The sequence below is a fragment of the Oryx dammah genome, unplaced genomic scaffold, assembly GCF_014754425.2.
Source record: "Oryx dammah isolate SB20612 unplaced genomic scaffold, SCBI_Odam_1.1 HiC_scaffold_5, whole genome shotgun sequence".
Classification (NCBI taxonomy): Eukaryota; Metazoa; Chordata; class Mammalia; order Artiodactyla; family Bovidae; genus Oryx; species Oryx dammah.
The window spans coordinates 34,797,628-34,818,363 of record NW_024070189.1 but is presented as its reverse complement, the minus strand read 5'-3'; positions in this window follow the sequence as shown (position 1 = coordinate 34,818,363).

Sequence of the window (20,736 nt, the reverse complement as noted above, 5' to 3'; positions counted from 1 at the left end):
CAGAATACTGGAGTGGGTAGCCCTTCCCTTTTCCAAGGGATCTTCCCAACCCAGGACTCCACATTGCAGGTGGATTCTTTACCAGCTGAGCCACAAGGGAAGCCCAAGAATACTGGAGTGGGTAGCCTATCCCTTCTCCAGGGGATCTTCCCAACCCAGGAATCAAACCAGGGTCTGCTGCATTGCAGGCGGATTCTTTACCAACTGAGCTATGAGGGAAGCCCTTTTTAACTGAATAACTGAATAGGAATATAAATTTCTTTTTTACCTTGCTGGAATGAATTGAGTTTGAGGAGTTCTATGAGTTTTCAGTGTTAATATTTTGTGAAAGGTATTAAGAATATCTAAAATAGAGAAGACTTGTTTGAAGATTTTTATCTTGTAAAAATGGTTGTGTAGAAAGATTATTTTAGTTGAGACAAAAAGTCACTATCTATAAATATATCGGGTTGAAATATTTACAAAGTTCAGTATGAAAATGTTGGAAACAAGAATTTTCTCCATTTACCTCAGTTTGTTATGCTTACCTTGGGACTTAAATAGGGAATGATAGAGGAATGAATCAACATATTCCAAAAACTATATGTTTGAATTATCTTGGTTCTGTTTCCATTCCCCATATTTTCCCAACTATGTGGCTGCTTATCTAATCAGTTTAACATTCAGAGATAGTTAGTATTATCAAATTGGTTTGTATCTTTCTGAAGATGAATATTTATTTAAAAAGTCTTAAGATATAATTCTTCTTCCTAGTACAGGATATTTCTTTGACTTAAATATTTTAACTATTGGCTAGAGGTTGCATATTAAAATAAGAAAAAAGTGCATTACCAATATTTTGGCAAAATATCTCACATTTACAAAATGAGCTTCAGGTATAAAAATATACTTATTTATCATTTTTTTATTTTGCCCATACCATTTCTATTCTATTCATTCCATATTTCCATTACTCTTTGAATCATTACTATAGTTACATTATATAGGGCGGGGGTCAGCAAACTGTGTTCTCCATGCCAAATTGGATAGAGACCAATAGCCCAAAATATTTTTTGTCTTCTTATTTGTAGAAAAAGTTTGCTTACCTTGGTGTAAGGGAAAAGGTTTGCTTACCTTAAAAGGTATTCTAAGGAGAGTTCAGTCAATGAAAATGGTACCTTCTTCTTTCTAGACCTACCAATAGAAAAGGGGGCTGACTTCACATCAGATTTAGGAGAAATGGCAGTTGTAATTAGATTGCTGAAGAACATCTAATGAAAAATTCTGATTCATTTTAATGAATAGGTTGCATAAAAGGCAAATAGTTAAGCATATTTTAGTTGATCTGTAGACTGAATTTTTATTAGATTACGGTTTTTATTAGCAATTAACATCTGTTAAAAACAAAACAAGATTTAGCAATGTCATTGAAGAAAGATGCTCCAGAGTAGTATTCCAGCATGACTTTCTTCTCCCCACCTCTCATCCTCTCTACGAGTATACACGTGTATGCATATGCTTGGGATACTAGCATATCACACAAAAGGATACATATATATACAAGTACATAAATATTGTTAAGTATAAGTTTATATATGTCTATAACATATTATCCTTCATACTATATTGTAAGTTGACTTGTTCAAATAAAATAGCATGACCAGTTTTTTATAAAATGGCATCCCCAGTTTCAGTTTTCTATATTTTCTCATTGCAGGTATAAACCACAGTAGACTTAATTTACTTCTTAATTTGAGGAGCTTCATTGATTCATTTATTTACCATTAATATTATAAAAGTTCTGTGCTGACTATCTTGTAGTTAAAATTTTCACATCTTCTTAATTCATTAGCTCTGTAATTTCTGGAAGTAGAATTTGTGGACAAATAATGTAAGTGTTTCAGTACTTTATTTTTTATTGCCGAGTAGTATTCCAGTGTGTGGCTAAGCCACAATTGGTTTATCCATTGTCTTGTTCATGGATGTTTGGATTTTTGTAATATTTGCCTATTGTGAAGAAGACTGTTGTAAACATTCTTGTACAAGTTTTTGTATAGATACATGTTTCCGTTTATCTTGAATAGATAACCAGGACTAGACATGGTGGGCCATAGGTAGAGCTGTATTTTACTTATCAAAAAATGTCAGCAGTCCTCCAGAATGGTTGTGTCTTTACATTCTTACCAACAAAGAGAGACCATTGTTCCACTTCCTCACCAACATTCTGATTTTAGCCATCTGTCATGTTAGAAATAGTGTCTCATGTGGTTTTTAACTTGTTTTTTCTTGGTGACTAATAATATTGAGTACATGTTCTTGTTTTCTTGGATAATTAAATTTGTTTTTTTGGTCAATATCTGTTTAAGTCTTGTATCCATGTTATAAATTAGGAATTTTAGGGTATTTTTTGTTGGTAATTTATGGGAGTTCTTTCTTCCAAATACAGGGTTTTTGTATTGTCTTGCAAATCTTTTTTCCAAGTCTATGACTTGTTTATTCATTTCTTACTTGGTGTCTCTTGATAAGTGAACATTTTGGTGAAGTTCAGTTGATCACATTCTGGATACCACCTGTACTTTTCTGTCTGTCCAAGCCTATGTCACAATTCCCACAATGAAAGAAATAGTTTTTAATATTATTATCTGAAAGTTTTTTGTTTTTAATGATTACAGTTTGGTTCTACAATTTGGTGATCCATCAGATTTTTCATATGAATGAATAAAGGAGTTGAACTCAAATTTCTGCTTAGATTTTCAGTTTCTTAGCCTCTCAATTGAGGTGTTCGGCAAATCATAGAATGTTGGACTCTGGATAAAGAATTTTATCCACATTTCTAATTGTTCTCAGGAGGGCTTTTCTAAAGCAAGGGGGCTTTTCCAATAGGATCAGATTCCCCTTGTTCTGAGTTTGTCAGTTTTCCTGTATCCCCAGAGATTGTTGTCTATTTACATTGATGTTTGTCAGGAATTTAGATCTAAACTCAATTCTGTTAGTTTTTTGAGTACTTACATATATATATGTATGTTTCATAGAAAAGCCAAAAAAAGACAAAAAGGAGAGAGGGAAAGAATTCTCTAATTTAATTTCCCAGCTGGAAGCTTGGTGAAGAATAATGAAGATACTGTGGCTCACTGAATATATCTGTGGAGGAGTGATGCTTTAAAGAGAAAGGGGTTTTTACTTATGATTTGCTGAAATCAGCTGAGACTAACTCCTTCTTTTAGTGGCACCACCAGCAGCAGCTCCCACATTGCTTGGTTTACTATTTATAATAGGCACCAGTTATCGTCCTCACAGTGGGACTTCTGATACATGGCCTAGTGTACGGGGTAAACACTCTAGAAGCTTCAGTAAGTGTTCCACTTATCTGTGGCTATATGACAAATGACCCTAAATCTTGTTAGTTTAAGACAATGGACATTCTATTACATCTTATGCTTTTCTGAGTTGAGTATTTAGCTAGGGCTTGGCTGGGTGATTCTTCCATGTGGTGTGAATGGTGGTCAGCTCACTAGTATCCAGCTAGTGGAGGGCTGCTTTGACCCCTCTGGGATGGTTTCACTGATATTCCAGAGTCTAGGTGGGGATGGCTGTAAGGCTGGACTCAGCTGGATTTATCAACCAGATTGCTTATAGAGGTCTCTTCATGATGGCAACCTTGAGATGGTCAGACTTCCATTCAATAAAGCGGAAGATGACATGGCCTTTTATGTGCTGCTGCTGCTGCTAAGTCACTTCAGTCATGTCCGACTCTGTGCGACCCCATAGATGGCAGCCCTCTAGAAGCCATTCAGCATCATTTCTGCTTATTAGTTGAAGCATCCACTAGCTTACCTCACTTCAAGGGAGGGTATGTAAGCCCTACTTCTTGTTGAGAGAAGTATCAAAGATTTTGTATCCACTTTTACTACCGGAATCTGCCTTCAATCTGGCTTGAGATCCAGGATCTCATTTTAACTCATGTCCTGGACCAGATGACACTCTTTGAGTTCAGTTACTTGGGCACAATTCTTTTTTTTTTTTTTAATAAAGATTTATTAGAACACAATTCTACCTATTCCCTTATGTATTGCTGTGGTTACTTTCACACTACAACAGCAAATTTGAGTAGTTGCTACAGAAATCATATGTCCTGCAAAGCCTCGGATATTTGCTGTTTGTTTGTTTGTTTTTGCAGAATAAGTCTGTTCATCCTTGATCTAGACAGTAATGTCCAATAGAATTTTCTGAAATGATGCCAAATCTTCTACAGCTGCACTTTGTATTATGGGAGCTACTAGCCACCTGTGGCTACTGACAACTTAAAACGTGGCTAATACAACTTAGGAACTAAATGTTTACTTTGATTTTAACAGCTGCATGTGGCTAGTGGCTACTGTGTTCGAGAATGCAAGAACAATAATTAGAAATAACAAAATGTCTGCTCTTGAGCCATTTAGAATTAATTTTTCATATCTCAGTCTTGGAGGAGGTATATTGGAGTGTATTGGCATTTCTGTACCCCTGTGGTAGACATGACTCATACACTCCAATATCTAGTTCTTACCTCCTTCCTAGCACAGGGAGGATTATGAACCCTCAGCCCTTGGAAGCTAAGTGTAGACACCTGACTGATCCCAGGAAATGTGAGCAGAAATGATGTGTATCACTTCCAGCTCAAAGCTCCCATGTGCCAGGGCTCAACTCTGCAGCTCACTCTATTGAGCATAGTTCTTACTCTGGAGAATTGCAAACTTAAATAATGCCCTGTCTCCTTCCCACCTTCAACACACATATACAGGCAAGGTACAGTGATGGGAGCTAGTCACATTAGCGAGTCTTGTTCAATAAAGGGGAATGGGAGGTACATGACAGTCACTAGTAGAACACTTGTGAAATTCAGCTGTGTACGTATTGTCAATTTCATGAATGGGGGCTCACTCTTGCTCTCTGTGAATGAGTCTCTACAGCTCTTGGTTCAGTCTTCTGAGCAGTACTTTCCCTAAAACACAGCCAGTATTGCAGCTGAGTAACTTTCTTCATCTGTTCTCTGCCTACAGATCTTGGCATTTTTATCCATCTTAGAAGCACTGTTGTCTAGTTGACAATGTAAGGCATCCTCTTAGAATTCTTTAGAAGCTTCTCTGTATAAGTGAAAGTGTGTTTGAGGTACTGATTTAAATCTTTCTCATATGTTGTTTTTAATCAGAGCTTTTTATTTTAAAAAATTTAATTTTAATTGGAGGATAATTGCTTTACGTTATTGTGTTTGTTTCTGCCATACATCAACATGAATCAGCTGTAGGTATACGTATGTCTCCTCCCTCTTGAACCTCCCTCCCATCTCCCACCACATCCCACCCCTCTAGGTTGTCACAGTTTCTCACATCTTAAGGAAAGATTTTACAGTCAAAGCTTGTATTCTTTGGGACTGCATTTTATTTGCAATGCTCTGAATTTGATCTTTTCCCTAAGGCTGAATCTTTGAGAACATTGAGTTGCTTGGAAAGACTTTCCTGGATTCCTTTACATTTCCTTCCAATTCTGTTAAAAAAAATTGAAGAGTTCATCTTTTGATTGATTGCTTTCCCCTTTCATTGTCTCATAGGCATTGAGGATAGGTCAGATGATATCTTCAACACAGTCCACAGACGTTGCCTTAGTAAGTCATCAGATTCATTAAGTATGTGTTATAGTCCAGGGAACAGTGTTGCCAAACTTTCTGCTGTTGCATAATAATTTATTTTCATCTAGCCTCCAAAATAGTTTTTCTCACGTCAAGCCCTTTGACAGTAGCTTGCGTCCTTTCATGGTTGATTCATTTCCTGTTTCCCACATCCATGGCACGCGTTGTACCTTTAGTGTTACCATTTCTGTTACCAAATTCTGTAGCCGCATATGAAACTATCCCAAAATATAGGGCCTTACACCACCAGTCACTTTATTATTTGTCTTACATTTCTGAGTCAGCCATTCAGGCAAGGCATGACTCAGTTTTTCTTTTGATCAAGAGCTTATTCATGGGAGATCCCTCCATGACATTCTGCTAGTAGAAGGGCTCATTGGGCATACTGGCCTCAGTTATACATCTGGCACCTTGGCATGGATGCCTGGAGGCAGGACTTAACTGGGAGTGTAGACCAGAGTGTCTGCACATGGCTTCCCCAATGTGGGCTTCTCAGAGCAGTAAGACATTTAACATGGAGGCCCAGGGCTCTCTTAGAGAGTGTTCCATTGAACAGAGCACAGATTGCATGATCTGTTAGCCATTTAAAAAATCTTGAAACTCACAGAGTTGCATCTACTATGCTCTATTAGTCAAAGCCATCATATTTCCCCTGATTTAAAATGAGATTCCCCCATTGTAAAGCTGCCATGTAAAATACCGGCTCTGATAGGATTAATTCTTTTTTCTTTCTCCAAGTTCATTTGCTTCTCTTGAGTACGAGGTCTGAGTATAATTCTGCTGGGGGCTCCTCCACTTACTCCTCATCTTGGCATGTTATTTGTGTAATGGAAGTTCCAGTCTCTAGTTCTTTTTCAGTATTCATAGAATTGCCTCCAAATATCTGGCACTTGTATGGGACAGTTAAAAAAATGTTTTCTAGTAGTAACACAGACTTGTTTTACCACCTTTCTGAACTGATTTTAAGGAAATTTGAAGGTGAAAATTGGGGGCATCCATCCATATGGTCATGTTTTCATCTGGAACATGAAGAATAAATAAAATTTCAAACCATGTTTACAGTTAAAGAGGTAACTTAATTTTTAAAGGCTTGTTGAATTTAAGGTACCTGAGGGGTACTCAGAGGAAGATCTCTAATTGCTGTTTAAAATCATGAACAGAATTGTTTATTGAAACCCAAGCTTTAACATCATAGTAAGCTCAGATAAGTTTTGTAAATGAAAAGATGTTCATTTCCTTTCTTCTAAGCTCGTCCTTAGTTTCAAAAACATAAGTGAGCTTCAGAGTCTTCTACTTCAGCCAGTTCAGTCTCAGTTCAGTCACTCAGTCGCGTCTGACTCTTTGCGACCCCATGGACTGCAGCACGCCAGGCTTCCCAGTTCAGTCTGGTTGAATATAATTAAACAAATATCTTAGGAATAGTTATTATACGTTATGTAAGAATCTTCAGGGTTTCTAGGAAACTGGAATGTTTATTTAAAAATATATATATATTTGTTATTAAGGAAAGGCTTGGGAGGCCAAGCCAGTTCATGCGAGGGAGGAGAGAAATAATAGTGAACACCATAGAGATTGAGTCTAGTCTTCCTTTTATTGTTTTACTGATTTAATTTGCTGATTTAATTATTTGTGCATCATTCTATCCATATGACTATCCAATTATTGAAATTTTAAATTCTTTCCTTCTTTAGGTATCTTGGTGGTAAACAACAGAAGTCATGAGCAACCAATTTAAGCAGAAATTTGATTTCTTTGTAGAAACCTGCACAGTTCATAGAATCAAGGACCTGGACTGAGGATGCAAGGTGAGTGACAACACAGGCCTTGGTAAGGTAGGTGCTAGAGCTTGTCCATGGTCTTTTTATGATGTAATTGCTCAGAGGCCACTGTGAATAATCTCTGTCTCATATGCTTTGTTGCATCCCTGTGGCTTCAGAGTCCTGGGTATGGGTGTCCAGTTGGCCAACCCTAGGACTCATGCTCAAGGCTTAACTTCCAGGTGTCAGAAAATGAAATTTTCTGGTACAATGTGACTTCTGTCATCCCTGACTGCTACCAATTCTCAGGCACAGGAGTTTTCACCCAAAGTCAGAGGGTTTTTTGGTGCTGGATTACTAAAAACAAATGGCAAACATTAACCCTGGCCATTCATTTGTCAGATTTTTCTATGGATTGCTAGAGGTGAAGTAGTTACTGAAAAATGTTCCGTGCTCTAAAGACTCTCCCACTATGATTAAAAAAAAAAAAAAAAAGATGTGACAAAGTAGTGATTTATATTAGAGCACAGGGCATAGCTTCTGGACTAATTAGAGGGATTGCTGGCCTGACCTAGCCTTTGGGAGGCAGTCCATCATGTAAGCGAATGCTTCTTGAAGCGCCCAAGCTCAGAATGAGAAGATAAATAGAAGTTAACCAGTCTTGGGGGTGTGGAAGAGAGGTGTTCCATGTGGTCTTCAAGCTGCCTATTGAGCAACTTGTGCCTATTTATTCTGGCACTCTACATTTTGAGGAAGAAACTACAGGGACAGATAGTCCAGAAGGTTTGACCACACTAGGGAATGACGGATTCTCTTCTGCATTCTTCTCTGAATTACAGTTGACGTGTAACTTTCCCACCACTGAGCTTGTAGACACACTTGATAAAGACGAGTTGTCATTGTGTCATAAGCTTTACATGCCTAATCTCCTTTGCTTCACCAGTCCTACCAAGTAGATAGTACTATCTCCATCTTACAGATGTTGAAATAGACACCCATAGAGGTGAAGCTATTTTCCCAGGGTTACTTGGCTAACTAGTTCTGTCAGAAATTGAATCCTAGGTATTTTAACTTTAAAGCTAATTTTCTTACCCCACACTGAATTCTGATTGTTTTATTCCCATGATAGTGCTTTAGATCCATAATGCTCTTATTTCTTTGCTTGTGGAGGGTATTTATTAATGGTATTTGGGGTCTCTGCTCTATGGATAAGAGGACCAGGTGACCTTTCCTGTATGCCTGCTGTCTGGAGCATATGTGATCATGAAAGGCTCATCTTATGTCACCTATTCCTTCCTTATGACACTTATTAAAATTTTTTAAAGTTTATTTATGGCTGTTCTGGGTTTTCACTGCTGCACGCAGGTTTTCTCGAGTGTGGCAAGTGGAGGCTGTACTCTAGTTGTGGTGTGTGGGCTTCTAGTTGCTGTGGTTGCTCTTGTCGCAGAGTACGGGTTCCAGGGCACCCAGGCCTCAGTAGCTGCATCTTGCAGGCCCCTCTAGAGCATGGGCTCAGTAATTGTGATGCATGGGCTTAGTTGTGGGATCTTCCTGGGCCAGGATGGAACTTGTGTCCTCTGCATTGGCAGGCAGATTCTTAACCACTGGATCACCAGGGAAGTCCTCAAGCGACTTGATTGGGTCCCACAATGCTCACTGACTTAGTCAACTTCTTTGGATTTTTGGCAGAGGTTTTCTTACTAGTTGGTAAAACAAACTCTAGGCATTCCAGTTTTCTTTTTTCAAAATGAGAGAATGAGAGTAAGGACTTCGTTCAGAATGAAGACTCTCCATCTATTAAGTAGAGGGAGAGTCACAAAGAAGGCGGGGAAAGGACAGACGTGAGGCAGGTGGCGGGCGTACTTGCCCATGTTCAAAGAGGTAGGCAGAGGGTGTAGTTTTTGGTTCTAATTCCTAATTCTGGGCTTTTAAGAGGAAAGAGGACCTTTGTGTCTTTCGTTTTGTGATCTGCTGTTTTATACACTCACACGTGGTATTGCTTCCCTTGTGGCTCTGCTGGTAAGGAATCTGCCTGCAGTGCGGGAGACCCGGGTTCGATCCCTGAGTTGGGAAGATCCCTTGGAGAAGGGAAAGGCTACCCACTCCAGTATTCTGGCCTGGAGAATTCCATGGACTGTATATATAGTCCATGGAGTCGCAAAGAGTTGGACACGACTGAGCGACTTTCATTTTCACTATACACAGTGTTGGGAGGTAGAGTGGGCTTTTGTTTCTTTCAGCCATAGCTAAAAAACCCAGTGAATTCTAAACACTTGTATTTAAAAAAAATGATACCAGTATTTGGTGGCACATAAAATGGTTTCATCGATTATTTTTCTTTAAAAGCTTTAGTCACACAGGTGAATGTGTAGACTGGCCATTCTATATTTACTTTCCATTGGAAGTAGTTCTGTAAGAGGAATTGATTCCAGGGCTCCTAAAATCTCTAATATTACTTGAGAAAATCCAGCAGAATCACACTTTCTCTGATGGTTCAGCCATACTATATGAACATTCTTTCATCCAATACTCATGTTTAAAAAGTGGGTCTGGAACATGTGTTAAATATATGTGGAGAGAAAGAAAGAGAAGGGGTACTAAAGAATTGCAACATTTTTAAACTGTAATTGAAGTATAAGTCAATTTATGTTATGATCCAGAGATTAGTTTAAAAAATGAAAAGTAAATAGTTCACCCTTAACTAATGGCAGTATTTCAAAGAGAAATAACATCCAGCTCTGGTAAACTACCTTAGGTTCAAGATCCATATTCTTTGTTTCAATCAGATCTTCAATGTTTGAAACAATCATGTTCCCATGTAACTAAATTTTTTCAACAGGCATTCCATATATAGCTGGAGATTTCTTCTCCAACTTCTTAATATCTCATCATGTTTTCTATAGGCGTTTTCCTAGTATTGATAGTAGGATTTATTGATAAAGTAGTTTTTCTGATTACCAAAATTGCCAGTAGTATATTTTTCTCCCATTCCAAGTAAATAAACCCTTAAGAAATTACTCTGAATCAATTTATTCTAAATCTGGACTGAGAAAGCTGAAGGAAAAATCTGCAGTAACTATTTTATGTTTATTTTGCATCACACATTGTAGAGTGCTAAGAGAAGAGCAAATGCTTTAATTAAAAGAAACAATTTTCTTAGGAAAAACAATTGCTATGTTTGCTAACCGAAGCTAATGTGTTGCATACCCAAACTGGGGCTTTAATATATGCCAGTTTTTAAAATGCCAACCAGTGGTACTTGTGACTGTATATTTATTCAGTGTGATTGATAAAAATGTTTAATTAAATACTATGAGGGGTAATGCCTAGCTCTTTTTTAATCAGATAAATTGAAACCATGAGCTTCTGAGATTATTATTGTATAATTAAATAAAAACATCCCAAGAATAGAAAAGCCACCAAAAAAAAAAAAAGAAAAAGCTGCCAAAGTTCAAGATGGTTTTAAAACACTTGTTTGCATAAACACTACGTATGAATTGCCGTTTCCTTTAACTGACTCCCCTTTCTCCTTTCTTCTTCATTCATCATGTATCTACAGTATGCAGTGACTATAGGAGACAAGAATTCAAGAAAATACAGACCTTTCATCAAAGACTTTTTGGATTAATTGTAGAGGATTGATTGCCTCAGAAATAACACAGATAATAAACATGTAGGAAAAAAGAAAGCAAATAATATTATCAAGTTGGAGGGAGGAAACTCCATTCTAAGTGATACAAGTTTGACAAGTTTTCTGATTAAACAAATAGACTGCATCACTGACTTTATTTTAAACTTTTTTTGATGTATAGAGAGTGGATATTTCACTAAATTGGCCCATATCTCAGTATTAGCCGTATATCATAGCTGTGTTATCCTCAGGTTATTTATTTCTGCACTTGTATATTTTCGCAAATGAGCATTGAATACTTTGCAAAAGGTATTTAATTCTTCTTTGATAAAGTAATTTGTACAAGTGTTCAGCTATCTAATAGCTAAACAGCTGTACTCTGATCCTTCCCTACCAACCTCCTGCTGCTACATTGTCTCCAGAAAAATTATTTTAATCCAATTTAGCTGTTTCATCTGGGATTTACCTCCATGTCTTTAAATAACAAGATTATCCTGCACACTTTATTTTTTTTAATGATATAGCTACACCAAAAATGACAATTTGCAGTTTTCTATCATGCAAGTCTATTTGTTCTATCTTCAGAAAACAATAACTAGTTTTCATTTGGCAATTTGAAAAATTAATTTATTACCTCAACCTTTCTGAATAAAGGCATAATGTAGGTTTCCATTTGACAATCATATTTTCTGGTGTCAATTCAATTTATTTGTGCAGTTCAGTTCAGAAGATCAGTCATGTCTGACTCTTTGCAACCCCATGGACTGCAGCAAGCCATGCTTCCCTGTCCATCACCAACTCCCAGAGCTTACTCAAACTCATGTCCCTCGAGTCGGTAATGCCATCCAACCATGTCATCCTCTGTTGTCCCCTTCTCCTCCCACCTTCAATCTTCCCCAGCATGAGGATCTTTTCAAATGAGTCAGTTCTTTTCATCAGGTGGCCGAAGTATTGGAGTTTCAGCTTCAGCATCAGTCCTTTCAATGAATATTCAGGACTGATTTCCTTTAGGATTGACTGGTTTGATCTCCGTGAAGTCCAAGGGATTCTCAAGATCTTCTAGAAAACCACTTTTGAATACCAGTTCAAAAGCATCAATTCTTTGGCACTCAGTTTTCTTTATAGTCCAATTCTCACATCCATACATGACCACTGGAAAAACTATAGCTTTGACTAGACGGACCTTTGTTGGCAAAGTAATGTCTCTGCTTTATAATATGCTATCTAGGTTGGTCTTTTGTGTGTGTGTGTGTGTGTGTATGTGTGTGTGTGTGTAGCAGAGTTTTATTAAAGTATAAAAAGGGACAGAGAAAGCTTCTGGCATAGACATCAGAAGGGGGATGGAGAGTGCCTCCCTTGCTAGTGTTAGCAAGGGAGTTATATACTTTTTAAATTAGTTATTACAATAAATCAAAAGAATATCTCAAGGTTGTAAAGATCTTACTAGACCCACTCCCATAGTTTACATTTTAAGAGAGCAGAAGGTTTTCAGGAAGGAGAAACTGTCTCTAAGCAGGACACATTGTTGTTATATCATCCTCAGTACAGAGTTTAAACTGAGTTGTTTGTTGTGTAATCATCAGTTCAGGGCTTAAAGATAAAAATGTTTTATGTGACAAAGGCTAAGGAATGTAGAGAAAAAAAAGATGTTTGTCCTTTCCTCCTCCTTGAGAATTTCAGACCCTTATCTCCTCCTCCAGAGCCCAGAGCCCTCTCTCCTCCTTAGGGACCTGGGACTTCTTATCAACCTGTCTAGGAATTGACTCTCTCATTTCCCCCTTTTCTTTTAGGAGAATTATGTTGCCAAGGGAAAGGGGTGTCATTTTCATTCCATAACTACTTCCTGCTGTGATGGGGCACTGTCCCTAAATTGTTCGGGCAACATATTCTCCTCACCCTCATATTGAGGCTCTCTGATCCAGGGGCCCCAAGTAATAGTTGACCCAGACTTGCCCGTGAGTGTCCAGGAGTCTCCGGTGGAGGCGTGGGTCAGTGGTGGCCTCCTGCAGGGTTGGGGGCCCTGAGAGTTGCAATGCCTGCATGGGACCTTTTGAAAGAGGTCTCCATTATATTCATTGCCTCCACCATGGTTTGGCCTCAGGTCAAATAACAGGGAAGGAACACAGCCCTGCCCTTCAACAAAAAATTGGGTTAAAGATTTACTGAGCATAGCCCTGCCCATCAGAACAAGACCTAGTTTCCCCTCAGTCAGTCTCTCCCAGGAGGAAGCTTCCATAAGCCTCTTATCCTTCTCCATCAGAGGGCAGACAGACTGAAAACCACACAGAAAACTAACCAATCTGATCACTTGGACTACAGCCTTGTCTAACTCAATGAAACTATGAGCCATGCTGTATGGGGCCACCCAAAGCAGATGGGTCATGGTGGAGAGTTCTGACAAAACGTGGTCCACTGAAGAAGGAAATGGCAAACTACTTCAGTATTCTTGCCTTGAGAACCCCATGAACAGTATGAAAAGGCAAAAAGATAGGACACTGAAAGATGAACTCCCCAGGTCAGTAGGTGCCCAATATGCTACTGGAGATCAGTGGAGAAATAACTCCAGAAAGAATGAAGAGATGATGAGATAAAGCACACCTGCATTGCTAACAAGCATTATGTCAGCATATGAGTCTTCTTACCTGTATTCTAAGCTTCTTGAGGGTGGGGCTTATTTAAAAACACAGCTTCTTAAATTACCTAGAAACATGGGGTGTAATTCTAGCAGTCACACCTCAGAAAGACAAAATACCACTTAAGCACAGTCCAGTAAAGGACTGGGGACAAAGGATCACTGTATGAAGCCAGAGTTAGAAACATAAGCCTCAGGAGAAAATTGACTTTCTGTTCAATGTGGATGTATCAGCCCAGGGAGATATTAACAGGTGATTTCAGTGAAGTAAATTCAGGAAAAATAAAGGAATGTCCTATAGAATCACTAGCAGAGAGCTGAGGCAGGAAACATACCTAAACACAAAGGGGGTTTAGACAAGCTTAGACATGGCACAGTGCCTCTTAAAAGAAGCTGGGAATTGACTCTTGTTTTTCTTTTAAAGAAATTTATTCTGTGAGCTAGAGGGTCTCCCAGGAGTGACAATTCTCCTGACATATTTCAGATGACACTTGTTAGCTATGCACCTTATGCAGTTATATAGTTAGTTTCCTCATCTGTAAAAGGAAAATGATCATAGTGCCTTCCTCACTGTAGTGTAAGGAAGACTAAATAGCTTTGGCATCTTGGTAGAAATTCAGTGTCTAGTAGCTACTATTATTTCATCTGTATTCCCCATGGCAAATAATGTTGATAATAATAACAGTCATATGGTGATCTGTTAGGTAAATTTTGCTACTGACTTCAATCCTCCCACCATGGGTAAGTAACTACTATCACTTGCATTTTCCAGATAGAGAAACAGAAGGTTAGCTGGATTAAGAAACCTCTCTGAGCTCTCAAAGGTACTGAATCGGGATTTGAATCTTGAGAGTTTAACTCTGAGACATCTGATTCTTATTCAGGCTGCTCTTCTCTGACTTGAATATTTCCATGGCTTGGCTGGGGTGTTTCAGATGTGCTGAAGGGTTTCCCTCAGTCCTGGGAGGGACTTTTACTTCAATGTGTCCTACAAGTGTATTTATGTGTGTGTGTGTGTGTGGTGTATGTATATACTGTGAACATCAAACAGTGGGAAAGGAGAATGGTAGGCCCTCAGAAGATGCTGGTGAATTGAAGAAAGAGGTAAATTTGTTTTAAAGATTTTTAATTGGAAAGACTTGTCCATTCTCATCTCCTGTGGGTGTTTTCACCAGCCCCATGAAGCAGCCTCTGCCCTTGACAAATCCATCAAATATGCCCCTTTCCAGTATTTTCACCTGCTTGTGGGGCAGGGTGGGCTTTGCAAAATAGCTATTTCACTAAGTAATGACTCTACCCCTAAACAGAGAGAGTCATGCACCCAAGTGTTCATAGCAACACTATTTAAAATGGCCAGGACGTGGAAGCAACCTAAGTGGCCATCAGCAGAGGAATGGATAAAGATGTGGTACATATATACACTGAAATATTACTCAGTCATAAAAGGGACAAAATTGCACCATTGTAGTGACATGGACAGACCTAGGGTCTGTCATGCATAGTGAAGTAAGTCAGAAAAACAAATATCATACATTAATTCATATATGTGAAATTTAGAAAAATGGTACTTATGAACCTGTTTGCAGGTCAGGAATAGAGATGCAGACACAGAATGGGCCTGTGGACATGGGGTGGGGGAGGTCAGAATGGGATGAACGGAGAGAGTAGCATTGACATACAAGCACTACCATGTGTAAAACAGATAGCTAGTGGCAGGCTACTGTATACCACAGAGAACTAATTGCTTTACAATGTTGTGTTAGTTTCAGATTTACACAATACATTTACCCCCTCCCCCAATAGCCATCAGGGGGAGGGGGTAAATGTATTGTGTAAATCTGAAACTAACACAACATTGTAAAGCAATTATACTTCAGTTAAAAAAAAATTAAGTTTAGCCATGCTCCCACATAATTTTTACATACCTGGGTTGTGATTCTTATCACTTTGGTAGCAACTGGCCCTGTGATGGTCAGGCCTGCTGGTATGCAAGCTCCTTCAAGGTGACGTTGTTGTTCACTCAGTCGTGTCTGACTCTTTGCAACCCCATGGACTGCAGCACGCCAGGCTTCCCTGTCCTTACCATCTCCCGGAGTTTGCTCAAATTCATTTCCGTTGAGTTGATGATGCCCTCCAGCCATCTCATTCTCTCCTCCTGCCCCAAATCTTTTCTAGCATCATGGTCTTTTTCAGTGATTTGGCTCTTTGCATCAGATGGCCAAAGTATTGGTGCTTGTTTCAGCATCAGTTCTTCCAATGAATATTTAGGGTTCATTTCCTTTAGGATTGACTGGTTTGATCTCCGTGCTGTCCAAGGGACTCTCAAGAGTCTTATCCATCACCAGAGTTGAAAAGGATCAATTCTTGGCACTCAACCTTCATTATGGTCCAACTCTCACATCTTTACATAGCTTTGACTCTATGGACCTCTGTCAGCCAAGTGATGTTTCTGCTTTTTAAGGTACTGTCTAGGTGTGTCATAGCTTTTCTTCCAAGGAGCAAGTGTCTTTTCATTTCATGACTGTAGTCACTATCTGCAGTGATTTTGGAGCCCAAGAAAATAAAGTCTGTCACTGTTTGCATTTTTTCTCCATCCATTTGCCATGAAGTGATGAGACTGATGCCATGATCTTTGTTTTTTGAATGTTGAGTTTTAAGCCAACTTTTTCACTCTCTTCTTTCACCTTCATCAAGAGGCTCTTTAGTTCCTCTTCACTTTCTGCCATTAGGGTGGTATCATCTGTAGATATGAAGTTATTGATATTTCTCCCAGCAGTCTTTATTCCACCTGTGATTCTTTCAGCATGGCATTTGATATACTCTGCATATAAATTAAATAAGCAGAATGACAATATACATCTTGGACATACTCCTTTACTGATTTTGACCCAGTCCGTTGTTCTATGTCTGATTCTAACTGTTGCTTCTTGACCTGTGTACACATTTCTCAGAGGGCAGGTCAGGTGATTTGGTATTCCCAACTCTTTAAGAATTTTCCACAGTTTGTTGTGATCCACATAGTCAAAGCCGTTAGCATAGTCAATGAAGCAGAAGTAGATGTTTTTCTGGAATTCCCTTGCTTTCTCTATGATCCCAATGGATGTTGGCAATTTGATCTCTAGTTCCTCTGCCTTTGCTCAATTCAGCTTGTACATCTGGAAGTTCTCAGTTCATGTATTACTGAAGCCTAGCTTAAAGGATTTTGATCATTACCTTGCTAGCATGTGAAATGAGCCCAAATGTATCGTAGTTTGAACATTCGTTGGCATTGCTCCTCTTTGGGATTGGAATGAAAACTGCCATTTCCAGTCCTGTGGCCATTTCTTAGTTTTCCAAATTTGCTGACATATTGAGTGCTTCTTGACCTGGCATATTGAGTGCAGCACTTTCACAGCATCATCTTTTAGGATTTGAAATAGCTCAACTTGAATATCATCACCTCCACTAGCTTTGTTCATAGTGATACTTCCTAAGGCCCACTTGACTTCACAGTCCAGGATGTCTGGCTCTAGGTGAGTGACCACACCATCGTGGTTTTCTGGGTCATTAAGATCTTTGTTTAGCTTTTTGCTTCCCTCATAACACAGTTGGTAAAGAATCCGCCTGCAATGCAGGAGACCTGGATTTGATCCCTGGGTTGGGAAAACCCCCTGGAGAAGGGAAAGGCTACCCATTCCAATATTCTGGCTTGGAGAATTCCATGGACCATATAGAACATGGGGTCGCAAAGAGTTGGACACGACTGAGCGACTTTCACTTTCACTTTGTCTCTATTACCTTGTACGTGGTTTGAGGCCCATATTCTCCTCACTAGGGTCTGATACATTAATTGAAGCAAAATCTTTTAAGGCAGTCATACTACTGTCTTTAATTGAAACCCTGTTTTGGATTACAAAGACGAAACATGAATTTTGAACTCCATTTACACTATATATGGTTTGCAACTTCTCTTTTGTTGGCAGTATTATATTTTTGACAAGTAGAAAACCGTAGCAAAGTTTTTAAAGGCTGAAAGATATGAATTAATCTGTCTAGGGTATCCATCAAAATCTAGATGTAAATTTTGCTTGAGCCTGATTTTTTTTAATTGATCACTTGGTCTTGTGAGTGTTTTTGAAACTCCTATGTACAAGGAAGGTAGAATACAAATGCAAGCGATCTATGAGTGATTTGACAACTTTCCAGCATTATAGAGATTGCATTATTTAAATCCTTCCTTCACATTCCAGTGGTTTCCTAATCACCCGTTGTATGAAAGACTTTCTTAGACTTCTGCTGAAGCAGCTCTGATTAGGGAAGGAGGATTTTTACATATTCTAAGACATCTTAAAATATACAAGGTTAGTTATCCAGGAAATTATTGTCTGAGAGTAAGATTCTATTTGATGGTTTTGATTTATACTCATTGGACCTTATATAGAAAAGAAGGATCTTCCAAGAATACCAAGATGTCATGAACATGATTTAAAGATTTTTGAGTGAAAAAAGGTTTTCATTCTAATCAAAGAAAAGAGAATTGTAATCTGGAAATGTCCTGTGGCCTGCTGATATATTTTTTTCCCTGTCTTTGTTATCATCAGCCTTTCTTAATATGTTTTCTTTTTAAATGGCAATAACTCCTGGAATTTTAATATTCTAATCAAATTTCATGGTGCCCTACTGAAAGGAGCCAAATGAACCGCTGAAGTTGCAGCATCACGATTCAGAAACCTCATTGTATTTATAAGGAGCTTTTTTTTTAAAAAAAAGGCTCTGAGATCAGAAAGACTCAAGAGTCATTTCTTTCCTCTTTATTTCTTCCTTTATTAAGCTAAGTTGCCTATGAATTATAGCTATTTTAGTAAATTTCCTATTGATGGTGTATTAGTCATTTTTAATGAAATTTTCTTTCTATGTGAGGCACTTTGACCATCGTTCCTATCACCATGGCAACCAGTTTGTTGGTATTAATAGTGCCAGAGTCATGGATTTTGTTCCCAGAATTGACCCCTTAACATTACACCATTTTAGATTTTCAGGTGCATCCAGGCCAGTGCTTCCCAAGTGTATGTTTCCAAGTGTATGTTTCAATAGAGACCATGAAAGGTGTTCATCAAATACATCTTGATATTTAGGGTAAAGGGGCATAACCACCCCCAGACTTTTCAATGTGTGGAATATAGACCTTAACCTATAAATCCTTGTAATGCTGTTAAAAATGTGGATTTGAAGACCATTAAGCTGATCTACTGAATTAGAATCTTTGGGAGTCCTAGAAACTACATGTCAAGCAAGTAAACCAGGTCTAGTCTGTTTACCGTTCATTTCAGTTCAGTCGCTTAGTTGTGTCTGACTCTTTGCGACCCCATGGACTGCAGCATGCCAGGCCTCCCTGTTCATCACCAACTCCCAGAGTTTACTCAAACTGATGTCCATTGAGTTGGTGATGCCATCCAGCCATCTCATCCTCTGTCATCCCCTTCTTCTCCTGCCTTCAATCTTTCCCAGCATCAGGGTCTTTTCAAATGAGTCAGCTCTTTGCATCAGGTGGCCAAAATATTTGAGTTTTAGCTTCAATATCAGTCCTTCCAATGAATATTCAGGACTGATTTCCTTTAGAATGGACTGGTTGGATCTCCTTGCTGTCAAAGGGACTCTGAAGAGTCTTCTCCAACACCACAGTTCAAAAGCATCAATTCTTTGGCGCTCAGCTTTGTTTATAGTCCAACTCTCACATCCATACATGACTGCTGGAAAAACCATAGCCTTGACTGTTTACTGTGGGAGACCAAAAATAATAGCATTTTCACTTACAGAGGTCAGCAGATCGTCATTACATCAGCTGTTTATAAATAGCTGATTTTTCAAATGCTTTCTTCAAGTCCCAATGATTTCTTAATCATCTATAGAATGAGGACTTTTCTAGACATTTAATATTTTTTATCATATTAGAAAACACATAAAATAAGACCTACCCTCCTAGCAAAAATTTAAGCGTACATGATAGTCTTGTGACCTCTGAGCACCATGTGGTACAGCAGTTCAGTAGAACTTTTTCATCTTGAACGACTGAGACTTCATAACTGTTGAACCCCGGGATTATTGTAGACTGTTGATAGAGCAGTTTTTTTTTTTTTTTAATTTTTATTGGAGCGTATTTGATTTACAATATCGTGTTATGTTCATGTGTACAGCAGAGTGAATCAGTTATACATATTCATATGTTTTTTTAGATTCTTTTCCCATATAGGCCATTATAGAGTGTCAAGTAGAGTTCCCTGTGCTATACAGTAGGTCCTTATTAGTTATCTGTTTTATCGATAGTAATGTGTATATGTGAATCTCTAGCTCCCAATTTATTCCTCCCCATACTCTTTGGTAACCATAAATTTGTTTTCTCTGTTGGTAACTATTTCTGCTTTGTAAATAAACAGCTGTGGTCAGAGAAGAGGGATTTTCTTCATTCTATTCAAGTAGGCAAAATGTCACAATTCAAAAGTACATTTAATTTAGTGGTTCAGTCAAATAGGCAAAGATGTTTGTACTTTACTTTCTTATATATATATATATAAAACCAATATTACCTGCTTGAAAGTTGTGTTGCATGTAGGAAGAATCAGAATGAATGATAGAATCTACAAATTTAGAGTCAGTTTAAGAATCAGAAAAAAAGCATATGAATTTTAAGTTATTGTTTCTTTTGTCTAGTACAGCAAAGTGATAGGAAAATCTAAACAAGTAATAGCAACTGACATTTAATATGGATTCATCCTTCTCTAAGGTCATATTTTCATTGTTTCCTTAACCTGGGAAGGTGCACGGTTATAATCTGTTTGGTGGCAGCCAGCAACCGTGGTCCCTAAACATATATAATTTGCTTCATTTCTACTCAGGCTTTTACAAACGTGCTTGATGATATGGCAACAAACAAACATCAAATGACTGTTAGTTAACCATATACAAGAAACCACTAGTAACTGAATGGGTTATAAATATAATCTTAATAGTCCAAAGACAATATTGAAAAAAGATGTGTTTTCCCTGCGTTATTCCACTTCTAAAGGTAGTATTAAGATCAAAACTCAGATTTTTC